Below are 25,847 nucleotides of genomic sequence, written 5' to 3' on the forward strand. Positions count from 1 at the left end.
TGGGATCTAACATCCTCATACGAACTCTGTTTTGAGTGAAATGAGTTGCGTTGGGATCGTATCACCGAGACGGATGCATTCATTTAGGTTTTATATGATTCTCAACACTTTTATTTTTGACCTAATTTTTCTCCCTAATCCAAATTCTGATCATTAGGATTTATGGATTTTAAGAGAAGTCCCATACTTTAATAAAATATATACCTTTTATACTAGATTTCTGTGAAATTTCATAACAAACAATTGGGACTATGATTACTAAATATTTATAATGAGGGATTAAACTAATTTTCCATACATTTATTATCCAAGTAGGTTTCTATTCATTATTCTTCTTCTTCTTATTATTATTATTTCATCCGTATTCTATGTATAATTAATTATTTTACATTCTCTCTTCGTAAATAGAATTTAATTAATAAATCTAGTTAGTTTATAACCTTGATCTTGAATAAAAATATTCAATAAATAAATATCATACCCTTATGTATTATTATATTATATTAATCCTTTCTCATAATAAAAATTTTAACAATATAATTAATTTCTTAACAACCTTCCCAACGGCTAGTTTTTAACGGCTATTTCATAACGGATAATTTCATTCATGGATGCTTCTCTTCTATTTAAACATGTGCAAATATTGATCTTTTCACCTTTGTCCTTAGGACAAACCACATTAGTTGGTTTGAAACGTCGACCAAACCTCAAGACTGTGATTAATCCGAAAGACAATACTATTATCAATATGGATCCCAAAAGTCTAAGATCTAACATGGTTCACCATGGTCAACCATGGTCGATCATTGCATTGTGACAAAGATTATGTGGATATGAAAATAAACCATGGTCAACCATGCTCAATCATGGTCAACCATGGTTAAGCATATTTTATAAAATCAATCGGTGTCAACCATGGTTAATGATGGTCAACCATTGTCCAACGTCGTATTGTGAGAAATATTGTCTCAATATGAAAATCAATCATTGTCTCAACCATGGTCTAATGTCGCATTATGACAAATATTGTCATAATATGATAATCATGGTGAGCATTGTTCAACTATGTTCAACCATGTTTTATAAAATCAAACATGGTCATCCATGGTCAATCATGGTCAACCATGGTTGAACGTCTCATGTGACAAAGATTGCCTTGATATGAAAATCAACCATGGTTAAGTGTGGTTAACCATGGCCCAACGTTGCAGGGTTTATATACTTTGCGTTTAAAATATTAGTCCCTTGGGTTTAATATTATTAGTTTGGGTTCATAATCCCTTGGGCTTATAATATCAATCATGGTCAACCATGATCAAATGTTGCATTGTGACAATGATTGTCACAATATGAAAATCAGCCATGGTCCAATGTTGCATGGTGATAAATATTGTATTGATATGAAAATAAAACATGGTAAACCATGGTCAACTATAGTCCAACGATGCATGGTGACAAGGATTATCTCAATATGAAAATCCACAATGGTCAACCATGTTTATTTTATGGTTTATAATATTTATCTTAGCGTTTATATACCTTGGTTTTATAATTTTTATCCCTTGGGTTTATAATATCAATCCATTGGGTTTATTAATCTAAGGGTTCATATTCATAGGATTTAATGTTATTCACTTAGGTTTTTAATCCCTTGGGTTTTTAGTATATGAAAATCAACCATGGTTATGCATGGTCAACCATGGTCCAACATCACATTGCGACAAGGATTATTTCAATATGAAAATAAACCATGGTCAACCATGTTTATTTTAGTTTTTATTATATTTATCTTAGGATTTATATTCCTTGGGTTTATAATATTAGTCTATGGGGTTTAATATTATTCTGTTGGCTTCATAATTCCTCTGGTTTTAGTAGTAATCCCTTGAATTTAATATTCCCTTGGGTTTATAATATCAATCCCTTGAGTTTTAGTATTAATCCCTTGGATTCATATTCATAGTGTTACTAATACATATACTATCTATACATATACCAATTCTAAATAATACATTAAATATGAACCAATTTTTTAATTAAAAAATAAATTTATCAACCCTAATTCCAATCTAACCCGTCGAACAAAACATAACCATATTTACTAATATTAAATATAAATATATAATACCAACCTATATTATTAATATATTTATAATTTGTTTTTATCTACAAATACCTATTTAAATTTTATATATATTATATTGATAAATAGAAATATAATCTAAAAATGTAACTCATATATGTTATTTATGAGTATATTTCTTTAAATTACAATGTTTTAGATTTGTTTTTATATATTATTTATGCGTGTCATCTTTGAAATGAAACACAAATCTTAACAATTCATTGTTTAAAAAATTATAAATTTTAGAACTTTGTAAGGTAGAAAATGTAAATATATTTGTATAAACATTATTGTATATACATTTTTCAGTATATTTCTTTAAAATACAAAGTTTTAGATTTGTTTTTATACGTTATTTTATGCGTGAAATCTTTGAAATGAAACACAAATATTAACAATTCATTGTTTAAAAAATTATAAATTTTAAAACTTTGTAGTGTTTTTTTTTAAACATTATTGTATATACATTTTCAATGAAATATTAATATATATTATTTTAAATTACAATAAAATTAATGATTTAAAAAATATAGAAAATAAAATAAAATTTGTGTATTTATATAAATTAAATAGTTGGTACATGTTGATAAAAAATTCATGATAAGCATAAAAACATTTATCCTATGATACATCTCACATTGCCCAAATTTAAAAAAGTCATAAAAATAAACTAAAATATAGTTCTTTTTTTTGTGGGGTGAAATTATGTTAAGAAAAATGAATTGACCTTTACATGGGGGATTACAATCTTTCATTCATTCTCTCGCATGGGATACCTGACATTAGCCGAAAATATTCTCTCCTTAAAGTGAACATATAGTTAAGAGAAAATAGATACAAAAATATCCAAGCTAATGGTGACGCCTTGTATAAGAGGAGAAAAACAAAGGAAAACAATAAACATACCCATTTCACTGTCACTTTGAGGCAACCCGAATAGGTTCTTGTGGACCATCAGGAAGCCTTCCAACCATTAGGGAAATGCCTCGATGGTGCTCAATTTGCTCAATACTCCGATCTACTTCCTTGAAATTTCCATCTAGATTTTCCTACTAATGGAGAATGTCCAAGCAAGATTCATGATTGTTTGAGAGAGTCGTCGCTAAAAAAAGGTTCATTTTCAAATATAGATGCATCATCTGCATGTAGTGGTTGAACCAACCCCTCATATGACATATATCAAGGACCTAGTCTACCCATTCAATTAAGACCTCCATATTTGAGAGGTAGTTCATATAAGAAGAGGCCTTTGACCCCTCCGACATGAAAATGACACAAGGGTGTTGAATTTTTGGGTCAATTTTTGCACTGTTGGCACCCTCAAAACCAAGATCAGAATGTGCAAATTCAATGACAACAATCTTCATCCCCAAGAAAATGCCAAGATAGGGTATTCGATTTTAGCGTGCATATTTTGTTGCCAGTCTTTTTACTTTCACACCTCAATCACCAAATCCCCCTGGAATAAGAACACCATTTTCACCCTTCAGAGCCTTACATGCAAAAGCATGAATGTGTGGTCTCTCTTTTGCAGTTTCATCTTCAAGATGGGAAGTTGTAATCCATTCTACAGACAATTTCAACGAACATGCAACACAAGCATGTAAAAGAGCCTTGAATATAGAAAGGTAAGATTCTGACAACCTAGTATAGTTTCCAATCATGGAAATTTTTATAGGAGTTGTAAGTTTATCATAGCACACTTCTCTCACAGCCCACTCCTCTAAATCATGGTTTTTATAAAAACTTAATATATTCAATTGTTTCATTATTTCCTCATGTGCCTTTTGATCCCTTAGCAATAAAGGGACATGCAAAATGTTTGATACATCATAAATATTAAGAATGTTGCTTTCCATAACATGTCAAAACTGAGACAAGTCCTCCTTAGTATTCTCGAGTAAGGGTTAAGAAATTCGACAAACTAGTAGATGAGGTGTCAAACAACATTTATAATAGGTTCAAGGCTTACATGGACAAAGAAAAAGTTTTCTGGCCCAACTTAATATATCAGTTGACATAAGGACTCAATGAATAGCATTGATTCAATATCCCCAACTGTTCCACCCAATTCAATGACACAGACATATGCTAGGCCTTCTTTCCCATCAATAGGAATTCCCGCTACAGCTATAATCCAATCTCGAATGGCATCTGTAATATGTGGAATTACATGTACACTCTTTCATTGGTAGTTTTCCATCCATTTATTGTAAATAACAGAATGGTATATCTTCCCGATGGTGATATTGTTATTTCGAGTCAATGTCACATATAAAATGCGCTCATAGTTAACAAGATCCAAATCAACCTTGGTATTTTGATCTACTACGGTGAAAGAAACAAGAGATGGTATTGAAGACACCTTGGTAATATCATTTTTATTATAAAAAATTGATAAAACCTCTTCTTTATCTTTTGTAAAATGTAGTATTTCTTCATGGATATTTTATGTCAATTCATTTTTATCATCTTATCCAACAGTATTATTTATGTCACCTTGAGGAGTTGTTAATCCAACATGTTGAAAATTTTCCGTGTTAGAACATTCTTCATTGTTAGTTCCTTTCATGTCAATGTATTATTCCTTTAGACATGTAATTTCCGCACATAAATTTTTTAATTGCTGAAACATTTATTGAATTTCACTTAATTTATTAATGAATTGGGGACATAAGCATAATGGCATATTGGGCAGTGGATAACATCCAAAGGCTCGCATGTATTTGATGCCACTAAAGCAACAAAATTGTAGCTTGATGAATTTAAATGTAAAAATACACAAAGGTATTTATAAATAATATTTTATTAATACATGAGATGTACAAGGATGATGAATGTTACAATGGGGCCCTACTTACATACCTAGGCAGGTGCCCTTTCATGAATGACCATGTCCATTAAGACATGCCTCTTCTTTAACTACTCATTAATTAACTACAATTATTATTTAGTTTTCTTTAATCTCTATTTATTCTATTTTATATAAACTATAATCATAATTGTTGTGAAGGAAAATCCCCTCTATGGACAGAGGCAATCCCTCTAGACCGATGAGTGGGTCTAACGATGAACTAAACAAACTAACATACACTTTCCTAGCTTTTTTTGACTAATACAGAGAGAAGGAGAAACCTACCTCGCTCTAATGCTAATTGCTTGATCCTTGGTGATGGCTTTGAATCTTTCACTTCAGACCTCGCTCTTTAGTTTTTCTTCATGAATGGGTACCTGCAAGGAAGATCAAAGTACTATGCAATATACAAGAGCATATATGGCATACATCAAACATAAACTACTTAATATATCAAGGAGCATTAATCTAAGAGCATAAACATTTACAAAATTATGGGAAGTGAACATTAGATGTATGTATTAATAAGCTAAAAAGGGAAGCATACAGATTATGCCTTGATGTTTGAGACCTCCTCTTGGTGGATGTCCAAGTCCAAGAAAAGAATGTTCAAGCACTCCTTCTCCAAGATGGAATGGGTAGCATGTAAGCATGATCTCAGCATAGGGATGCACCAATCAATGACCAACCATTTAGGAATGGAAGGGAGTGAATTTATAGGAAGGGTGAGGGAGTTAGGGATCCACAAATGAGGGAGGAAGGTCCACATCTCAAGTGGAAAGCCCATGAGGATAAGATCAAGAGGCCCAAGTGAGATATCTCAACCATATCAACAACAACCAATATGCAGCTCGGTGTTCCCGAAGGTTCTAGTGAGTGAATCTTCTCCTTGAGTTTGGGAAAACCTGCCAGAAGAGGTTCAGCATGGGTTTTCCTATGAAAACCTCTGTTGGAAGCACAAGTGCATAACTGAGAAACCTTCCATTAGCACGGGAAAGCAGTGGAGAAAAATGCGCTGATGCCAAAAATTAGGTTTTTAGGCAACCTTCTACAAAATGGATTCAAGGCAATTTTCCTTTGATTCTTTGGGGAGGTTATGGTCTGTATATAATGATGGATATGTTACACAGTATTCAATGTTTTTGTAGTTTGGGATATGGTATGGGAAGTGAACAGGAGGTATGACAAAATAATGTGTAACAAATGTCCCTTAAAGCATGAAGGTAGAACGTGGAGTGATGCCTAAGATTCTTTACAAGTCAGTGAAAGGACAAGAACAACACCATCAGGATACCTACAAATCAAGCATATACATATACATATACATATCTGACATCTTTTATGACCATGCCTAATGTTACATGAATAGGCATATAATAATATATGAATATGTGGTATGGATGCAGCCATCTAGACAAGAGGGATCATGTGCAAAGATACTCTGTATGGTCACAACCATCCGAATAGAAAGGATCATGAATATGGACCCACAGTATGGCGACAACCATCCATCCATAGGAAACATGTGTACAATCATGAATGACTCATAACTCCACGAACTTGGACTTCATCAAATAAAATCCAGGGTCTTATGCTCTGTCTCGACCCGATCAATATATGAATTCTAATCATGCAAATATATGTGTCGAAGTTGAACATGAAAGAAAGCCACCTGATTACCAGTCAATGATTTAAACTATTAATAGGCACGAGAGAAACCACCAATAATGACAATGGCTCTCAAGCTACAATTAGCACAATCCACAACTATGAATAGTGAAAGTGAAGTGAAACACGCGTGGAATAATCCAACTGAAGGTCAATGATGTAAAATTGTCATTGAATGTGAAGAAATTTCCATTGAGGCATGCAAGATCTAAGGTACCAGAAGGGAGTTTCTAGATCATCTTCCTAGATAATGAGTTCAATTCGACAGGAAGTGATCCATCGAAGGAGAGACATAATGAATCCCACATCATCGATACGAAACAACAGGATGTAGTAGAGTAGATAAGTGTGATCCAGGACTGTAGTAGAAAGTTAGACATTGTATAGGTGGTAAATAACTACATATAGGACTTCTCTTGAACATATCAGGGACACGAGTCCGAAGTTTGGAAACATTTGGCTCAACATAGGACCAGAGGTCATAATGATGGAATGATATGATCAGATGAGAGGAAAAATGGATTCCTCAAACCTAGCAAGGCAAGTGACGAAGTGAGGATGTCCCAAACTCAACACGAGTAAGAGATGAGTATCATGTTCAAGAGTGAAATGTTGCCTTTACAAAATACAAAAGATGAATACTTTCACATTTTCCCCCACCATTTTGGTTAGTACCCCATATGTTTTTTATCACAAACTTGAAGGGGATAACATATGCTTTCCATATAAGTTCATCCTTCAGATGAATCCATCCTAGTGAGTTTTGTGAGCCCTAGGAAGGAGGAACTCATTCTCGTCATGGTGATAAGTCTTGCTTCGTTTATGTTTTACGACTCCAGTATAGGGGAAACTCAGGATATTTTCCATGTTTAGAGAGTTTGAAAAAGAAGCGGAAAATAAAACTCCAAAGGTCCCTTTTCATAAATCATCTCTTGAATCCAAAAAGGTAGAAAATAATATCCAAGAGAACCTCTTAGCCATGTTCGACTAAGGTATTCCTTTTCTGTACAATAGGCTATCTCAGTCCAGAAAAGGGTTAAACTTATACTAAGTAGATGTCATTTCATTTAATTTTACGAGTTTGAAATAACGAGTACTCGACAATCTTCTCATTTTTCAAGAGTCATAAGAGGGCTGAAGGATGACTCCACCTTGAAGAAAGAGTGGTATAAAAGGATAACAATTGGTCCCAGTCATGATGTAACTACTCAAAACATGTAAAGGTCAAGAGGCTAGCAAATAACACAACTCATTGCAAATGTTCCTCAGGAAAAGGTCAAACAACCAAGTGAAAGCGAATGATCAACAAAAGAGATGGTTGTGATGGAATGGACAAACCAAGGCTCATCTGGAAAAAATAAGCTAGTCATCACGAGATGTAAAGAGGGAAATGGTTTTATTTTTACACAAGCTTGAAACATGGGAAACTATACTTGAGTATACTTGAGGATGGTTTCATTTTTTCACAAGATTGAAACATGACCAAAAAAAAACTATGCTTGGATTTAGTTTTATTTTTACACAATCTTGAAATGGAAACAAAATATGCTTGGATTTGGTTTCATTTTTACACAAGCTTGAAACTAAGATAAATTATGCTTGAGATGAGTTTGAATGCCCCCAGCATAATGACTCAATTCAAGGTACATGCCCCCCAAGCTTCGTTTCATTCACTTAAGTATACTACTAGTTATGAATAGGTGGATGGAATGAAGGTTCACTTACGAGATCAACTGAAAGACTTGACTGAGATTTTATGAGATCTAATCAAAGCCTCAAATTGGAAGGGATTTGTTTCGTCTTTTAAGCAGTTTGACAAAGGAAAAGAACAATTCTCATGACACCTTGTTTCCTTGTTTAACGAGCTTCACACAAGTAATGGAACTCTACTCATGGGATCTTATTTCATTTTTTAACGAGGTTGACATAGTAAAAGAACTATTCTCATAACACCTATTTCATTTTTTAACGAGGTTGACATAGTAAGAGAACTATCCTCATAACACCTATTTCATTTTTAACGAGGTTGGCATAGTAAAAGAACTATCCTCATATCCCTTGTTCCAGTTTTTAATGAGCTTGACACATGACAAGGAACTTTGATCCAAGCCCTTGATCACAGACCAAAAGAAGCCATGGCTTCCAAGAGGTTCTCATCATATGGGAGAAAAAAAAATCTGGAAGGGATACATGTCCAGGGATCCAAATGAAAAATCGGGCCCCAATGCCCCCTATACATGATGTACTACATCACCTACTAGATCATCAGTAGATGTGGGCATGGAATAGGTGGCCATGCAATTAACCTATGGCAGGGGTGATACTGCTTGCATAAAATAACCTTTTAGGGATGATGGTTGATTGGGAGTTGATTCAGGACCAATGAATGTAAGCTTATCAATGATCACAATTCTTCCCTCATACGGGAAACACATTGAACAAAAGAGAGAAGAGACAAGAGCTCCCATGACATAAAAATAGTCATGGCCAAGGAGTAGATTAAAGTCTAAAGGGCCATGGAAAAGCATAACATCTATATAGACATCCTTTCCTCCCAAAGTAATAGGTAACTTAGGAAGGATCCCTAACGGTTGACTAATTCCTCTGTTAAAAGCTAACATATTTTGGGTGACGTGGACAAGTTGCGGAGAACCTAAAGCTTTCCAAGTAGTTGAGGACAAAATACTAACATATGCCACCTTGTCTATGACTGTGCTCGATACAACCATATTATAAGCCTATATAGTAATTTGGAAAGGCACATAATATGGAAGACGATATCTTGCCAGTCGACTCCAATCAAAAGAAGTGACTAAACTACTTGGAGGGGGTGTCATAGGAATGTGAGAGATGCCTTCTAGCACTTGGGAACATGAGAACTACTCTCATGCACCTCGGGAAGGGGCGTATTTTGATCCAGTTCATTTGAAACTAAAGAAACCAGAAGAACCTGAGCAGTTGAGGTTCACTCTCTACTGGAAAGGTACAATTAACTGAAGAATGAGCTAGGTCTATTGGTTTCTTAAGCACTGGTTGGTCGAGAATGGAATCACGACACTCACGTTCAGAGAGAGTGGGGTTGACAAGAGATTACTTTTGATCAATCATTGGATCAAATAGTGAAGGATCAAGGGAAGGCTTTCGATACCTAGCCTAAAAACAAGGTTGAGAAGCTGTAAGGTTTTCCAACTCTTTGGAAGCCTCATCTAGAAGAGGACATAGGTGAATGGGATGATTACCTTCACACAAACTACAAGGAAATTGACTTTTCCCTTTTTCCCATGGGTTTTACTGACACTAGTTGAAGGTTTATCATGAGCATGGCCTCTGGAGGCTGATGATAAAGGGCGATGTGAACCTATAGACCGAACTTCTAAGACCTTGGGAATACTAGGACAATCTCGAAGAAGGTGGTCACCCTTACAAAGAATGCACGGGAATTTCACTTTTTGGGGTCAGTTAGAAGATTTTATACATCAGTTGCATCTATAGCAATGGCTACCTGGTTTCCCCCTTGCTTATTTTTCTTCTTCTTCTTTGTCCCCTTCTTCTTCTTCTTAGCTTCCTAGTTACTAGAATCGAGAATTTCACCAGGAAAATAGGAAGAATGAGGTGAAGAAATAGGTCAAGAAGGTGAGGGGTCAAATCTAGGATCAACATGAGGTTGATGTTGTTAAAGTGGAGGAGAACTTGGTTGAAAAGCGGTTTGGACACTTGGTATCACTTAGGCCGAAAATAACCAAACTGGCAGACCAATGGTCAATCCAAGAAGGGACAACATCGCCATATAGAGAGCACTAGTATTTCCAAAAGAAGGAAAAGGACTAGGATTCCTGGCAGAGGGGTTTCCTTGACTGGTAGACTCAGGAAATGTTTCCATCAATATCAACCTAATATCTGCTAAGGAGTATTTCCATGGGAAGGATGTTGTTCCGCGGTCAATTAATTTTAGAAATTAACAAAAAATAATAAAAATGGGGTAACTAGGAAAAAGGGTTTACCAGGTATCCGTGAACTGCTATATACACGTTAGCTAAAACCAAGGACTTAATCTACGACAACCAATCTCCCCGAATTTTGTGTTCAATGTATCAAGTCTACAAGAAGAATAACTCGGTTACCTTTGGCTAAAGGATAGCAACCTAGTGGGATCTCCCAATATATACATGATAGTATGAGGAGCACAAGTTCATTTTAGCACTCTCTAATGCATAACCATTCGATGAGAGCATTCCCATATAATTTCCATACTAGAGTGCCTCCGATATACCCTAAAGTACTGGAGAACCTTCAATATACTTCCATACTGGAATGAGATTTCACCGCCGGGATACAATGCAGGTAATTAATGACAACTGCTAGGTTTATAGATGCCGGAATAGGTCTCTAGCCTAGACCTCTAAATATTTGTGTTAACTTCCAAATTCTCCTTAGGTTAATTCAATAAATTTTAAAGTTTTTCTTGAATTAAGTTTTAATTTTGGGCTCAAACGATGTCACCTGAATCCTATAATGCAACTATATGAGAAAAAGGAAACCTTTCATTTCAATGAATTCTATACTAACAAGGGAAGGTAATTCAAGCAATTAATGCATCAAACAAGAGAATGCATCAAACAACATGCCTTCCACTAACTTTTAGCTTCGTCTTCCAAATGCAATGCCAAAAGTAAAACTAAACTTCACTTTCACCAATGAATATGAAATCTATTGAAAGAAAAAATGATCTTCACTTCACTAAGATGCACTTTACTTATATGATGTTCTCTTTGATTTTCAAATGCTCACATGCAACTAAGCTTCAACTAAAGAAAAAACGAATATTTTGATTCAAAATACTCCTAATGAAAACAAGGCATCAATCAAAGTAACACAAAATTCAAAAGCACTCAATGAAAATGTCTTTCACTTTCTCTTTCAAATAGATAAGAAAATATACTCATTTCAGTTTGCAAACCAAACAATGTAATCTATGTTTGATAAATGACAAAGATGGATTTCAAATGCAAGATGACCTAATACACATGAAAAACAAATTTGCACAAGACAAACTGAAACCAATGTAAGTCAATGTTTCAAGTGATTTTACCAGATGAACATACCTAATCATTCAGCAAACCAGAGACCCAAAGACACTCACAAGTGGCAAGTGACAACCAATCGACCTATAAACCCTAAAATCAATCAAATTTCACTCAAAAACTTGAAAGTTCAAAGGAATCAAAATTTTCCAATAAAATGAGGTAATAAATCAAAACATTTTTATAAATTCCAGTCATCCAGGACAAAGCAGGACATCAAGGACTCAGACACATTGGGGTTTAATAGAGAAACCCTAGATTTTTGCCAATCTCAGGGGTTAGTGTGGCTATTAAGGGGATCTTCATGACTGTTTTAATCAAAATCGTTTTGGCAGTGAGACTACCAAATCCAAAAGTGAGTTGGGTGAGGAATAAGGAAAAAAATAAAAATAATTTCATAAACACTTCTAGAATGAGCACTCTAAGATAGCAACCAGTGATTGTGCAGACCTATATCAACCCAAACTAATTGAGAACATGATGGTCGGTCAAACTGATCAAGAGATTAGTTGAGAAAGGAGGATGAACATGCTATAGCTTCCCCAATGGAGTCACCATTTTTTTTTGAAGGAAAATCCCCTCTACGGAGAGAAGCAACCCCTCTAGCCCAATGAGTGGGTCTAGCAATGAACTAAACAAACTAACATACAATTTCCTATTATATGTTTGACTAATGCAGAGAGAAGGAAAAACCTACCTCGCTCTGATGCTAATCGCTCGATCCTTGGTGATGGATTTGAATATTTTTCTCCATGCCTCACTCTTTAGTTGTTCTTCACGTCCGAATACCTGCAAGGAAGATCAAATTACTATGCAAGATACAAGAGCATATATGGCATACATAAAACATAAACTACTTAACAGATCAAGGAGCATTAAGCTAATAGCATAAACATTTACACAATTATGGAAAGTGAACATCAGATGTATGTATTAATAAACTAAAAATGGAAGCATACAAGCTATGCCTTGATGTTAGAGATCTCCTTTTGGTGGATGTCCAAGTCCAAGAAAGGACTCTTCAAGTACTCCTTCTCCAAGCTAGAATGGGTAGTATGCAAGCATAATCTTAGCATAGGGATGCAACAATCAATGACCAACCATTTGGGAATGGAAGGTAGTGAATTTATAGGAAGGGATACGGAGTTAGGGATCCACAAAAGAGGGATGAACGTTCACATCTCAAGGGGAAAGCCCATGATGATAAGATCAAGAGGCCCAAAAGAGAGAGCTTGACCATATCCACAACAACCAATATCCATCTCTTTGTTCTTGAAAGTTATAATGAGCGAAGCTTCTCCTCTAGTTTGGGAAAACCTACCAAAATAGGTTCAATGTGGGTTTTCCTATGAAAACCCATGCTAGACGTGTGAGTGTATAATTGAGAAAACTGCCATCGGCACAGGAAGGCAGTGGAGCAAAACACATTGATGCAAAAAATTAGGTTTTTGGGCAACCTTCTCCAAAATGGATTTAGGGCAGTTTTTCTTTAATTCTTCAGGGAGGTTATGGTATGTATATCATGATGGACATGCTCCATAGAAGTCAATGTTTTGGCAGTTTAGGGTATGGTATAGGAAGTGAATAGGAGGTACAACAAAATATTGTGTAACAGTAACATTCAATTAATTTCTACCCATTCTACCCATTCAATTAATTTCTACCCATTCTACCCATTCAATTAAGACCTCCATATTCCAGAGGAATTTCATATGAGAAGAGGCCTCCCCTTCCACCTAAGTAAGTTCTTCCTATATATGGCCTATTGTTAGTTCCTAGTAATGAGAAGCAATCTCCTCTATATGATAGTGCATTCGAGTATGTTCCCAGTGGGATCTCTCTTGGTATTAGGCTGCCCCCCTTCTAACATGACCCCTTTGCCTTGACATGACTAACCTACTAGATGAATTCCTTGATGTCTGTCGAAGCTCCACTAGACCATTTAGACCATAGGGATAACGAGAGCGACCCAAGCTCCACAGCCTCAGAACCATGTAAGGAAGGGAGTGGGGGTCAACCTAAATAAGTATCTTGATAACCAACTATAGGTGCCTCATACCATCCTACAGGCCCACAAAAGGCCCTTAAACCACTTGGTAGATATCCAATTTCATACCAAAGGAAGACCAAGATTATGACCCCCCTCTTCGATTGTGCCAACAACGCCAAAGACAATTTTACTTTCTCCCTACCTCTGGAAAACGATCCGCCACTGTAGAAACATATTAAAAAACCAACAAGAGAACCAAATCAACCACAACACACCAACAAGGTGTAAAAACAAAGATAAAGGTGTTGGTTGAGAGGGGAATACATCACCAAAAATTTCATATAACCACTCCCGCTACCAACCATTTCCCCGAAACGAAGTTAGATAGTTACAAACACACTCACATACTCTTCATAGAGTCATTATAACAAACTTGTGAACATAATATAATCTTTGAAAAATAAGAAGGAAAAAAAATCATATTCATTACTAGAAAATGGAAACCAAGGTTTATACCTCTTGTATTCAACCAAGAAAAGGGCCCAATTACATTGCAAACACTAGAAAGGAGGGGTAGTGAACATATACCAAGAATGATAAGGAAAAATTTGAAGGTTTCTATCCTACATGGTATCCCATACGACCCTATTTCCTATTATCCTATTGAACATAAGAAAACCAATTATGAGACACCATTCAACTATACCTTTACTTAGCTAAATCCACCATGGTTGGAAGCTAATTGCTACCACCTCTAGGTGTATCCTCAACTGGGTTTGATGTTCCCTCATCCTAAACTATCTCAAAAAGCATATTTCGTCCAAAAACCTATTGCATATGGTCTCCTTTAGTATATGCACTCCTACCACACATTGATACTCCATAGTTTTATTTGTCATTGGAATTTTTTGCAGAGCTTGTAAGCTCACAATAGTTTATCCATGATTCGTGCTCAAATGGATATAATGCACTCTTCCATTTTGTGGACTTTCCCCACTTATCACCACCTGAAGCCGCTCAGATAGGTGATACACCACTGCATGAATTTGTTCAATTGGCATTTGAGACCCTTCACACACCTCATTAAAATTTGCAAATACCAAGGAGTGAATTGCCATGATTTGATCTAGAATATTCACATGTTGCACATGCTTGAAGGCTTCGACCAACTGACAAACTATATGCCACTATAATTTCATCTACGTAGGCAAGTGAATTTTAATTTCCACCCTTTTTATCATTTAGACTCATTAGGGATGGGTTTCCACGTCCCTTGGCACATTAGTTAAGAAGACTAGTGGTTGCCCACACATCGCCCCCTACCCATTCCGCTCCCACTTCCATTTCAACCTTGATAGTCACCCCATTCGAGTTTATTTTAAATTATTATTATTATTATTATTATTATTATTATTAGTAGTAGTAGTAGTAGTAGTAGTAAAAATAATTAATATATGTGTTAAACATACATACATTTTAAAAAACATGTGACAATATTCTTAAAATTATATATTCACCCCCACTTTAATATATAGATTCATAACTTGTAAATAAATCTTGTATTAGTACTATGGGCCAATACCATGGCTTATCCAAAATGCATGTCGAATATGACATGTGTTCATATGAAAAATAATTTAATGAACTATTTTGACATAAATTAATTCAAAGAGCACAACTAACTGGGCAATCAATCTTAGCCCTTGATATGTGAATACTACTATAAATATTTAACTATATTCTTATAGAGATTAAATCACCACCATCCATTTAATAATTACCAATAATTGATTTATTCTGAAATAAACATTCCTATCAATATAATAATAATATACATTCTGTCACACATGCATCCTAAACGTTAAACGTTCAATTGAGGATAGTAATAATATTTTTCAAATTGTAAATTTTAAAATACAAAACTCACAAGCGAATATAGGATAGTGATAATATTTTTGAAATCGTAAATTTTAAAATATGAAACTCAAAAGAAATAGAGAATTGTGTTATGTTTTTATGGCTTTTAATATTTATAAAAAAATTATTAATAACATTATGATATTTAATAATAATAATGTTTGGGAGGAAATTCCGTCTTTATCAAATTTATATTTCGTAGCTTTTACGGGTCCAATTTTAATTTAATGGGTGTATTATTAATATTTATAAAATATTAAAATAATAATGTTGGATGTATTATGAAATTTAATAGAAAAAATTAAAATATATTTAGGCCGATAGGCCTTCCTTTTGAATCAGTGCATCTCCAAATTTTGTCTACCTTCTTACTTTAATTTGACAATTGTCTCTTGGTGGCAATATGATGAGACAAACCGATGACAGGCAAGGTTTTGACATCTATTCCACTTCACATGTGTTCAACTGTATTTATTCACAGTCTTCAGTTACGGGCGGAGTGGGAATTTCAGTTATGGGGGGAGAAATCCCACTGAATGAAAAACCTCATCTGTGTTGTTATAGGTAAACTTTTTTCACTTTGATAAGGTTCTGATTCAAGGAATAGTTCCTTTAGATTGGGAAGCATAGCTAGGGGAGCCTAAGATGGAGGTTAGGAAGGAGGGTGAATCAGGTCACAATGTTATGTCATTGAGTCCTCCACCAATTCCTCGAGACAGAAACAATGGAAATTTAGGCAAGTCTTCTATATGTAGGAGAAAGGTAGGGTTTTTTTAGAAGATCAAAGATTTTTGGTAGGGAAAACATCTAGCGAAATAAACAAAGCAGTGGCAGAAACAACGTTCAACATTAGGGGATTTAATTTAGTATCCATAGCAAGGTAGTAAAGAAAAGTTGTGGATTGTTATCATTGTAGTAGATAGGACGAGGGCATCATCAAGAGGCTGAGATTGGGAGAATTCTTATACAACAATAAAGTGTAATGAGGAAAATGGATCTTATGGGTTATGGAGTGTGCAGTAATTATTGCTTGGGAGTGCAATGAGATTACTTTCATGATATCTAGTAAGAAAGTGTAACAAGGAGAGCAAATCCTTTGAGTTGTGGAGCGTGATTTAATCCTTGATTGAGAGTGTACCATGATGATTTGGTTCGAAGGTGTGGGAGTTGTAGAAGGGTCAATCTAGGATTAGGGTTTCATTTAGATGTAAAGGTGAATATTTACATGTCACAGGCATTGGTGTAGGTGGATTATTCTTCTCCTCTCTTCCTATTTTAGAAGTAGGTCATTGGCTTCTATGCTCCATTCACAGGAAGGATCAGAGCACCAATATTCTAGACTCTTGGGTGAATGGTGGTTGTCTGACGGGTGTTATAGGTTGATATGGGGTCATGGATCCATGTATTCTGATCTAATTTCTTTACTTTCACGCATCGTTTGGAGGTTTTTGGTTTCGATCCTTTGGGGTTGTTTGATCATGGAATCAATATTTATTATCTCAATTTATTGTCATTGTACGTGGTGGGAAGCATAGTTCAAAATTGAACCTCTCACAACCCATCAAGAACATGACATTCTGGCCTCCCTACAACGTTTTTTGGATGCCTCTCCAACAATTCAAGCCACACTCTACACACACAGAGGCATTCACTGATTCATATAACTCTGTTCTCATTTATTTAGTTTCAGTGTGGCGAGGAGGAGCAGGTGAAGGTGTTGAACACATGGGTCAGCCCCTTCGGCATGAGGGTTTTGATTGTATTGCAAGAAAAATGCATCAAACATGAATCAAGATTGTCACTTCCAAGAGCGACTGCACTTGAAAAAGCCTTGTTTTTTTTTAACTTCCTCCATTTTTATATTGTTCAAATGATTCAAGTTTCCCTAGATTTTATTGTGTATAGAGTGACGCTTTTTTAACATTTTCGCAAATAAAATCACTTGAATGATTAAAAGTATTGTTAATCCCACTAGTTTCATACATTAGTTGATGCAATGAAAGTGTTTCAAAACCTCCCCAGATTTTATATTGCTCGATTGATTTAGGTGCACTATCTGTACAAAGTGAAGCTTTTTAATCATTTTTGCGCATAAAATCACTTGAATGGTTAAAAGTGTTATTAATCCCATTACTTTCATACATTAGTGGACGCGATGAAAGTGTTTCAAATCAAAAAGTGCTGCTAGGTGAGATTAGCTAGCAGATTATTAGATCACCTTAATATAAAGGGAAAAATGATCATATGAAGAAAATTCCAAAAACTAGTTTGTTGGTATATTTTTCAATTGAATTAGGTGGAATATTATGTGGACATGGGTGAATTGTTTTTTTATTTGGATTTGGAGCACTTTGACAAACAAAATGGCTTGGGTTGTTAAAATGGAGCTTTGTTATGCTTCATTCCAATTTGATTTTCACAAATGATATGTTGCAAGAAAGCATCATTTTATGTAGATAAGCTAAGTGTAACAGAAGCATTTTAAATAAAAAATATTTAAGTGTAAAAAATACATTAAAAAAAGAAGGAACATAATCATTTTAAATTTAAAGGAGTTAAGGGTAAAGAAAACATTAAAAAAAAGGACTAGTACAAGGAACACATCTAAAAGATTATCACAGTGGGAAATTGAGCAGCACATTACCAAGAGGAAATTCATAACACAAGATTGTAATCACCTGATCCATAAACTATTGTGGATATTCCACTGGACAGTTTGTCAAAACAGATCTGATAATATTATATTAAAAATATGAGATTCTACATTATTGTTGTTCTATTTAATTTCTAGAGCTGTAAAATTAACTATAATTAGTGCATGCATGTAAAAGTAAATCAAGCAGAGAAGTAGAGAACAAAAAGATAATCTCTTGAGGAAACCCTTTCGGGAGAAAAACTAGCTGGAAGGTGAGTCTACTTCGCTCTCTTTCTTTACCTAGAAATATGGCTGTAGATACAAATAAGTAATTTCTTTGGCCTGTGGGCTGCTACAGTACACAGATCCTCTCTGTGTGCTCTACCTCCTATCTCTCATGGCTATATTTCCTCAACTATGGAGCAAAATTCTCTTGAAATAATGGAATGCCTTTTTTTCCTGGTGGCCTGGTTATAACACAGCTCGATAGCCTACTAGTTGTAAAGTTTGACTACATAAACTCTTAAATAGAGTTAGAAAATAGACTCTTCTAGAGTATTTTACATCAAAAACACGTGTCTATACCCTTTTCCATGAATAATGGGGCATGACGCGACATCCTTTGGAACTATAGGTGTGAAAACAGGAAGGTCAAATTCTGAGTGGCATAACTTTTGCATACAGACTCTGATTGACGCGATTCTTACATCGTTGGAAAGATTTCTATGTGTAGAATAGCATGAAGATTTTTTGGGATTAAGAAAAAAAGTTTTGCCCAAAAAAATGTTGTTTGATGCCTCAAAATGCTCTCGGAAGGTTTCAGAGCATGTTTCACCAAACTATGTCCCACTAGTAAAAAGAATCTCGTGAGTTGATTCCTCCATTTTTTCCACTCCAAATTCATCGAGATGGATGAGAAAAAATATAATGATGAAATTCAGATCACACCTCCCCATTTTCAGAGGCTTTTGGTCCCCAAAAGCTTTTACTGAATGAGGTGAGGAAATTTTTCCTCCACCTTCTCTCTCGTGTACCATTTAGCTTTGCCTGGAAGTTATCCTTCAACCTAATATGCCAAAGGTCTTGTTTCCATTGTCTTGTAAGTTCTGGTCCTCTTCTGAAAAAATGTATCTTCCGTGAGCTCGACTTCAACGTTTGGTGCCAAATCCTCCACGAAAGGTAGGACTTGTTCCTCTTCCTGATCTACCATGGAAGGCTCATAGAGTTTGCAATTATCTACGTTTACAATTGAGTAAATGTACATATATGGTGGTAAACTAAGTCGATAGGCATTATCACCCACCTTTTCCAGTATCTCATATGGACCATACCTTAGAGCCTTGATTTTCGTACCAAACCCTTGCAACCTCTCCCTACTCAACTATAGCCATACTCTGTCTCCCACCTTTAATGATTTCTTTGTTCTGTGCTAATCATGCCTAGCCTTATACTTCACCTGTGACTTCTGCAGTGTTTCCTATACCTGTAGATGGATATGCCTGATCTTCTCTATAAATTTTTCAGCCCTCAAAGCATCTCAAGTAATGTCTTCCTTCACTCCTCCTTGTTGCCCATATGAAATATCCAAAGGTGAAGGTGGAAAATATGCAAAACAAGTTTTAAATGGTGACTTTCATGTAGAAGTGTGGACCTCTTTATTATAAGAATGATGTATATATACCCAATTTTCATCCTAAATCTTTGGATGCTTCTAGTTGTAACCCCTCAGAAGCTGCGCCAAAGTCCTATTGACAACTCATGTCTACCCATCTGTCTGTGGATGGAATGTTGTAGATATCTTCAATTTCATGTCCATATTCTCCCACAATGTAGTCCAGAGTGCATTGAGAAATCTTGTATCCCTATTTGAAATGATGCTCCTTGGTATCCCAAAGTGTAACCAAACCCAGACAACAGTTTTGTTGCTTCTTGTCTGTTGATGACCTTTTTACATGGAATTAGAACACACATCTTTCTGAACCTATCAACTACCACGAACAAGTAGTCATGTCCCTTCCTAGTTTTCAGTAAAACTCCCACAAATTCCACATAAATGATTTCATAAGGACAACTATGTATAGGTAAGGGATGATACAAACCTTGTTTCCTATTTCTAGGCTTGCTAGTACAACAAAGCATGCATCCTCTTATGAACCTAGCTACTTGTTCTTGCACCTTGGGCCCATACACATACCTCTACAAGTTAGCCACGATCTTCCCTACACCAAAGTGACCTGCAACCTTGGAGGTGTGATCCTCTCTAATCAGCTATAAACACTCATCTTTAGGGGCACATAGCTTATCCATCCTGTAGAGTAACCCATCTTGGAGATGTTAGTCAATGGTGTTGTCACAATCGTGCACATGACTCTGACTCTGCAACTACTAATACACCTCCTTGAAGTCCTCATCTTCTAAATATGCCTCTCTATATGCATCATGGGTGAATGGCTTCATGTGCATAAGAGTCCCCAAAGCTATAATAATTGATGTGGGTGGCCTTGAAATAATATCGACCAACTTGTTTGTGTTTCCCTTCTAATAATTGATCACCAAATGAAATTGTTGTAAAAACCCCATCTACTTGTAATGTCTCGTCTGTTGTAGCTTATTCTTGGCCTGAAGGTACTATAACGACTAGTGATATGTTTACATTATTGTCTCCTTTCCCATCAGATAGTGCTCCCACTTCTTCATAGCTTTCATGATGGCATAAAGATCCTTGTTGTAGGTAGGGTAGTTAAGAAATTCCCTATGAAATACGTCAGAATGGTAGCAAACATGCCTTCCTCCTTGCATCAAGACAACCCCCATAGCATACCCACTCACATATGTCTCCAATTCAAAGGGCTATTGCAAGTTTGGTAATGCTAGACCTAGTGCTTCACAAATATTCTTCTTTAATGCGAACTTGGTGATATCTAGACTTCAAGTCCATATTGGTGAAATAATTTTATTGCTACAATTGATCTAGGAGATTTTTTATCCTGGGCAGGGTGTATCTGTTCTTAAGCGTGATTTTATTCAGCGCCCTGTAATCTATAGACATCCACCAACTTCCATCATTATTTGTCACAATGATGATGGGTGACCCACATGGTGATGTACTTGGTCGAGTGACACCCTATTCCAGTAGTCGATGCACGTGTTTCTTCACTTCACTTGCTTCTATAACAGACTACCTGTACAACCCAATATTTAGCAATGGGGAGTCTGGAAATAATTGGATCTTGTGCTCCACTTCTCTCTTAGGGGGTATCCCTTTAGGCTCTAAGAACATGTCCTTGTATTCCTGCAAAAACTCCTCTAATTGTTGTTTTTGTTTCTCAGCAAACCCCTCTAGGGATGCGCTGCCTCTTATTGACTCCTCTACAGATTGATTCTCTTAAAAACAATAAAACATACTTCTTGCTAGAACTGATCAATTTCCTGGCTTGTTTGTCACTTAACAATGAAATTTCCAACTTTCTTTTGTTCACATTGATGATGAATTATTTTCCATCCTTGATGAGTCGATATTGGTTAGATCTCCTCATGAATATTGCATCAGACATGTACATGTATGGACTCCCAAACACGACTCCACATACCTCAAGCAGAGCCACATCTAGATACTTCATCAATAAAATTAGCACTCATATCAAATCTAATTTTACACTATTTTGTTACCTTCAGCTCTGCATCCTTATGTACTCATCCCAGTGGATATGGGTTTGGATGATCACAACCGTCCATCCCCAACTTCTTGAATAGATCTGTTGCAATGAGATTTGCCTACGATCCTGAGTCAAACAAAGCATCAATCTTCGTCTTCTTGACCTTTATCTTTAAATTGAAGAGTTTGGTCATTTCCTTATCTTCCTGTTGCTGAATGCTACTTAGATTCACCTCCTTCTCCACTACCATACATACGATCTTCTCATCCACGTCTGAGCTTCTTTCAACTTGGTTGCTCAAATTAGTGGCCATGAGATTCTTCTTCTTATTATATTTCTTCTTGTTCTCTGTGTTTAGCTGTGGATGCAATTTCCAACACTTCTCCTATGTATGGCATCAATGTTGTAGTGGTTGCAGTGGCTTCTAGGATATTTTCACTAGTGTGTTGTGCTTGCCACATTTTTATCTTTTCCACTTTTTTGCTTCTTCTTCCTCTTCTTAGAAGCATCATTTTTCTCCTTTTGCTTCGATCCACTTGATTTTGCTCTTTTAAGGCCTATGTTCTCTAGGTATTGTGGTTGTATAGAAGCCTTTTCCATCGTTTTGGGTTTCAACAATATCACTTGCTCACGTAGATGGCGGTGTAGACCCCCCAAATGCTTGAGGAGTACTTATGGGTTATTTGGAGAGATTCCCAACATTATAGCCATCTTTCTGAATTCTATGGTGTACTCCTGCATGCTTTGGCCCGACTTTTTCCTGAAGTAATGCCATCAGATTCATTAGCCTTACATGTACCCAATGGGATAAAAATGTGACTTAATGATGTTTTTTAAATCCTCCCACTTATTTACTAGAGGTTCTCCCTCCAACCTCGGGGTTTTTGTGTGTCTCTCCCACCAAGTCAGTGCATGGCCACTAATAAAAAATAGATAATTAGTTACTAAAAAAGGGACTAAAATTTGCATATAGACTATTTTTCAGTTGGTGATCAGTAGTAGTTAATTTACACTATCTTATAACGCGACCAACTTTTAGTCGTTTTAGCTTAGTAATTAATTGATTGTGTCAATTTTATCATCTAGTAGTATATTTAATCATAAATTTAGTCATTTACTTAGTCATCAATTGCCATAATTAATGACCAAATATACAATAAAATATATTACTATATGATCACCTGAGAAAACCAATTAATAACCAAGGAAATATGACCAAAATGTTTGTCGTGTTATAAGATACTGTAAATTAACTACTAATAGTCATATATATGCAAATTTTAGTCATTGTTTAAAACCAATTAATGATAAAAGAAATATGACTAAATTTTGGTTGTGTTATAAGATACTGTAAATTAGCTACTAATAGTCGTATATATGAAACATTTTGTCATCATTTATAATCACAAATTTATTATTTGTAGTAGTCATTTATTTTTCGTGGTAATTTCATATTCATTATACAAATGACTAATTTAGTAGTTTATATTCATTTCATTTACTTTCATTAATAATCATTATAAACGACAAATTTAATCGTATATTTATTTTATTTATGTTCATCATTAATCAATATAAACTACTAATTTAGTAGTTTTATATTTATTTTATGTGTTCATTATTAATCAACATAAATTAATTATTATGACTTTGCAATTAAATTAAAAAAAATCATACAATGTGCATGTTCATCTAATATGAAAACACAAAGTTACATATGTTAATTACAATACTAAACAATATCAAGTGCAACTATAAATAATTTCAACCGCATAAATTATATTATATGAAATGTCAAGTATTACAATATGAGTTTCCAACCTAATATTGGTTGGACTACAATTTACACATGAAATATTGTTTCATCACTTCAAAACATTATCTTTGTGTTGCCAAGGCATTGCAGGGGAATTCACCAACTCTGAAGACTTGACCATTAGTCTCTATGTGTGTGTCTTATGTGGGATATTGTCTCTACGTGTATCACTAGACCGGGTCTCTTCTCTCACTTTTTTTTCATTTGTCATTCCAATGTTATTGTTTTCCTCTTTCTTCAATTCCTACTTCTTACCATGAATATTGAGTTCCTTTTCTGAAAACAAAAGAAGATACAATGCAGAGTGTAAGACATGAAAGATGATGTACACTATAATATAAACTAAAGTTGACTATAAAGTATTTATATGACATATACCTCGACAACAACAATGTCAAAGCCATTTTCCTCCATAAAAGAAAGAAACTTGAACAAATTTTCTTAAGTTGGGTGATAATGGCCACTATGTGGCCAGATGACTGTATAAAGAAAGTAAAGAAAATGTCACCATAGCAAAGAACACCTTAATAACTTAATATTCAATATTTAGGGAAAGCTTAGGCATAATCATGTTAACTAAGTTGTAGATAACTTGTGAAAACAAATAATCTAATGCATGATGTCTAATCCTTGTCATTTTATTCACAACAACATTTCATTCTCTAATGCATGAACTTGGTCACGTATATAAACAACACATTCTCAATCAACAACATGAAAGTGAACTTTTCTAATAGTCATGAAAACCTTTTAACACAAAAAAACTAAAAGGATTTCAATCAATATCATGTAATACTAATTTCATCTTCAATCTTTGGTTGTTGTTTAAATGGACATGATACCAAGTATTTTCAATTTCATATTTCCAAGACAAAACAAAATCAAAAGAAACGTTCAAAATACAACCAAGCAATAAAGAGAGGATACCATCGAATAAACATTCCAATTTTAAAAAAATTGTTTACCTGTCCACTAATGTCTTGTCTAGAATTCCTAAAAAAATTTGCTTGCCCAAAATGACCATGAGGTGAAAGAATCACAACATTAAAAACCATGGGAATCCCTACTAGAAACATTTCCAAAGTCGATGGCTAAAGTGCATGAAGGATCTCCAACAACAAATTAATCATATCCAAGACATGCTCCTCATTGTCTCCCCATCCTTTTCCCAATCACATTCCTTGTAGCCCGCCCACAACAGAGTCAAGTAACAATCAATCACAGTTCCTCTACCTTTACCAAAGAGGATTTTATCTTGGTTAAACTATGTATCCTTTCATTCAACATCAATTTTTTCAAGATAAATGTCACACATTATTTTTTCCCATTTCTCAGCATGCTACATATGATAAATTGAAAGTCGCATAAAACCAAGAGCAAACCACTTTCCAATCAAAACAAGAAAACAAACAATGCCTCTAATAAAACTTCACACCTCATAAATTAATCTGGCACATGCATAGGCTAAAGTTGAAATTATTTGCATCATCTTTAGGTCATATTTAATGGGATATTCATATGTTTACGTGATGTCGATTTGGTGTTAAAAGAAATATATAAATCCAGGTTATTATAAGTGAAATTCAAGTATAATTTAGAAAAATAACGTCATTGCAAGGTAGTGGAGAGAAGCATCTTCATAATTAGGCTTCTCTATTTTAGTCTGATTTTAATTGAGTTTTTATTTAAATATATAGTTTTCTCTAAATAAGTGAAATAGAAATATGAGAGTCGAAATAACCTGATGAATTTTTAATCAATTCATATTATATATATCTAAAACTGGTAAGCCATCCTTCTTAAATATTTGATAGATATTTATTGTGCATAAAATAATAAGGAATTAACTATCAAACATAATGATGCAAAATACTAACCAAGGAAAGAAAAATACATGGATGTGGTATTAGTGTGCTCGAAGGAAATCCAACAATTGTTGCATGTTGTTAAATTTGGAAACTAGGGCCAAACAACACCTTGGACAACTCATATGATGCAGCTGATATTTTTATTGGATTCTTGTTTTTGAGAGGTGTAGGATTGATCTAAAGATAATCTCATTCTGACATGTACAAATGGAATTATGAATTTATTTCTGTTATGGA

The 25,847-nt window shown here is 34.9% G+C and overlaps 1 pseudogene; it reads right to left on the reverse strand.

The window, feature by feature from the left end:
- Window positions 1–3,312: 3,312 nt before the first annotated feature.
- The window catches only part of LOC149192279 (CTP synthase-like), a 120,607-nt pseudogene continuing 98,072 nt past the window's right edge, over window positions 3,313–25,847 (reverse strand).

Source organism: Pinus tabuliformis, chromosome 2_2, assembly GCF_031772625.1.
Source record: "Pinus tabuliformis cultivar Carrire ecotype Pingquan chromosome 2_2, CPIR1, whole genome shotgun sequence".
Lineage (NCBI taxonomy): Eukaryota > Viridiplantae > Streptophyta > Pinopsida > Pinales > Pinaceae > Pinus > Pinus tabuliformis.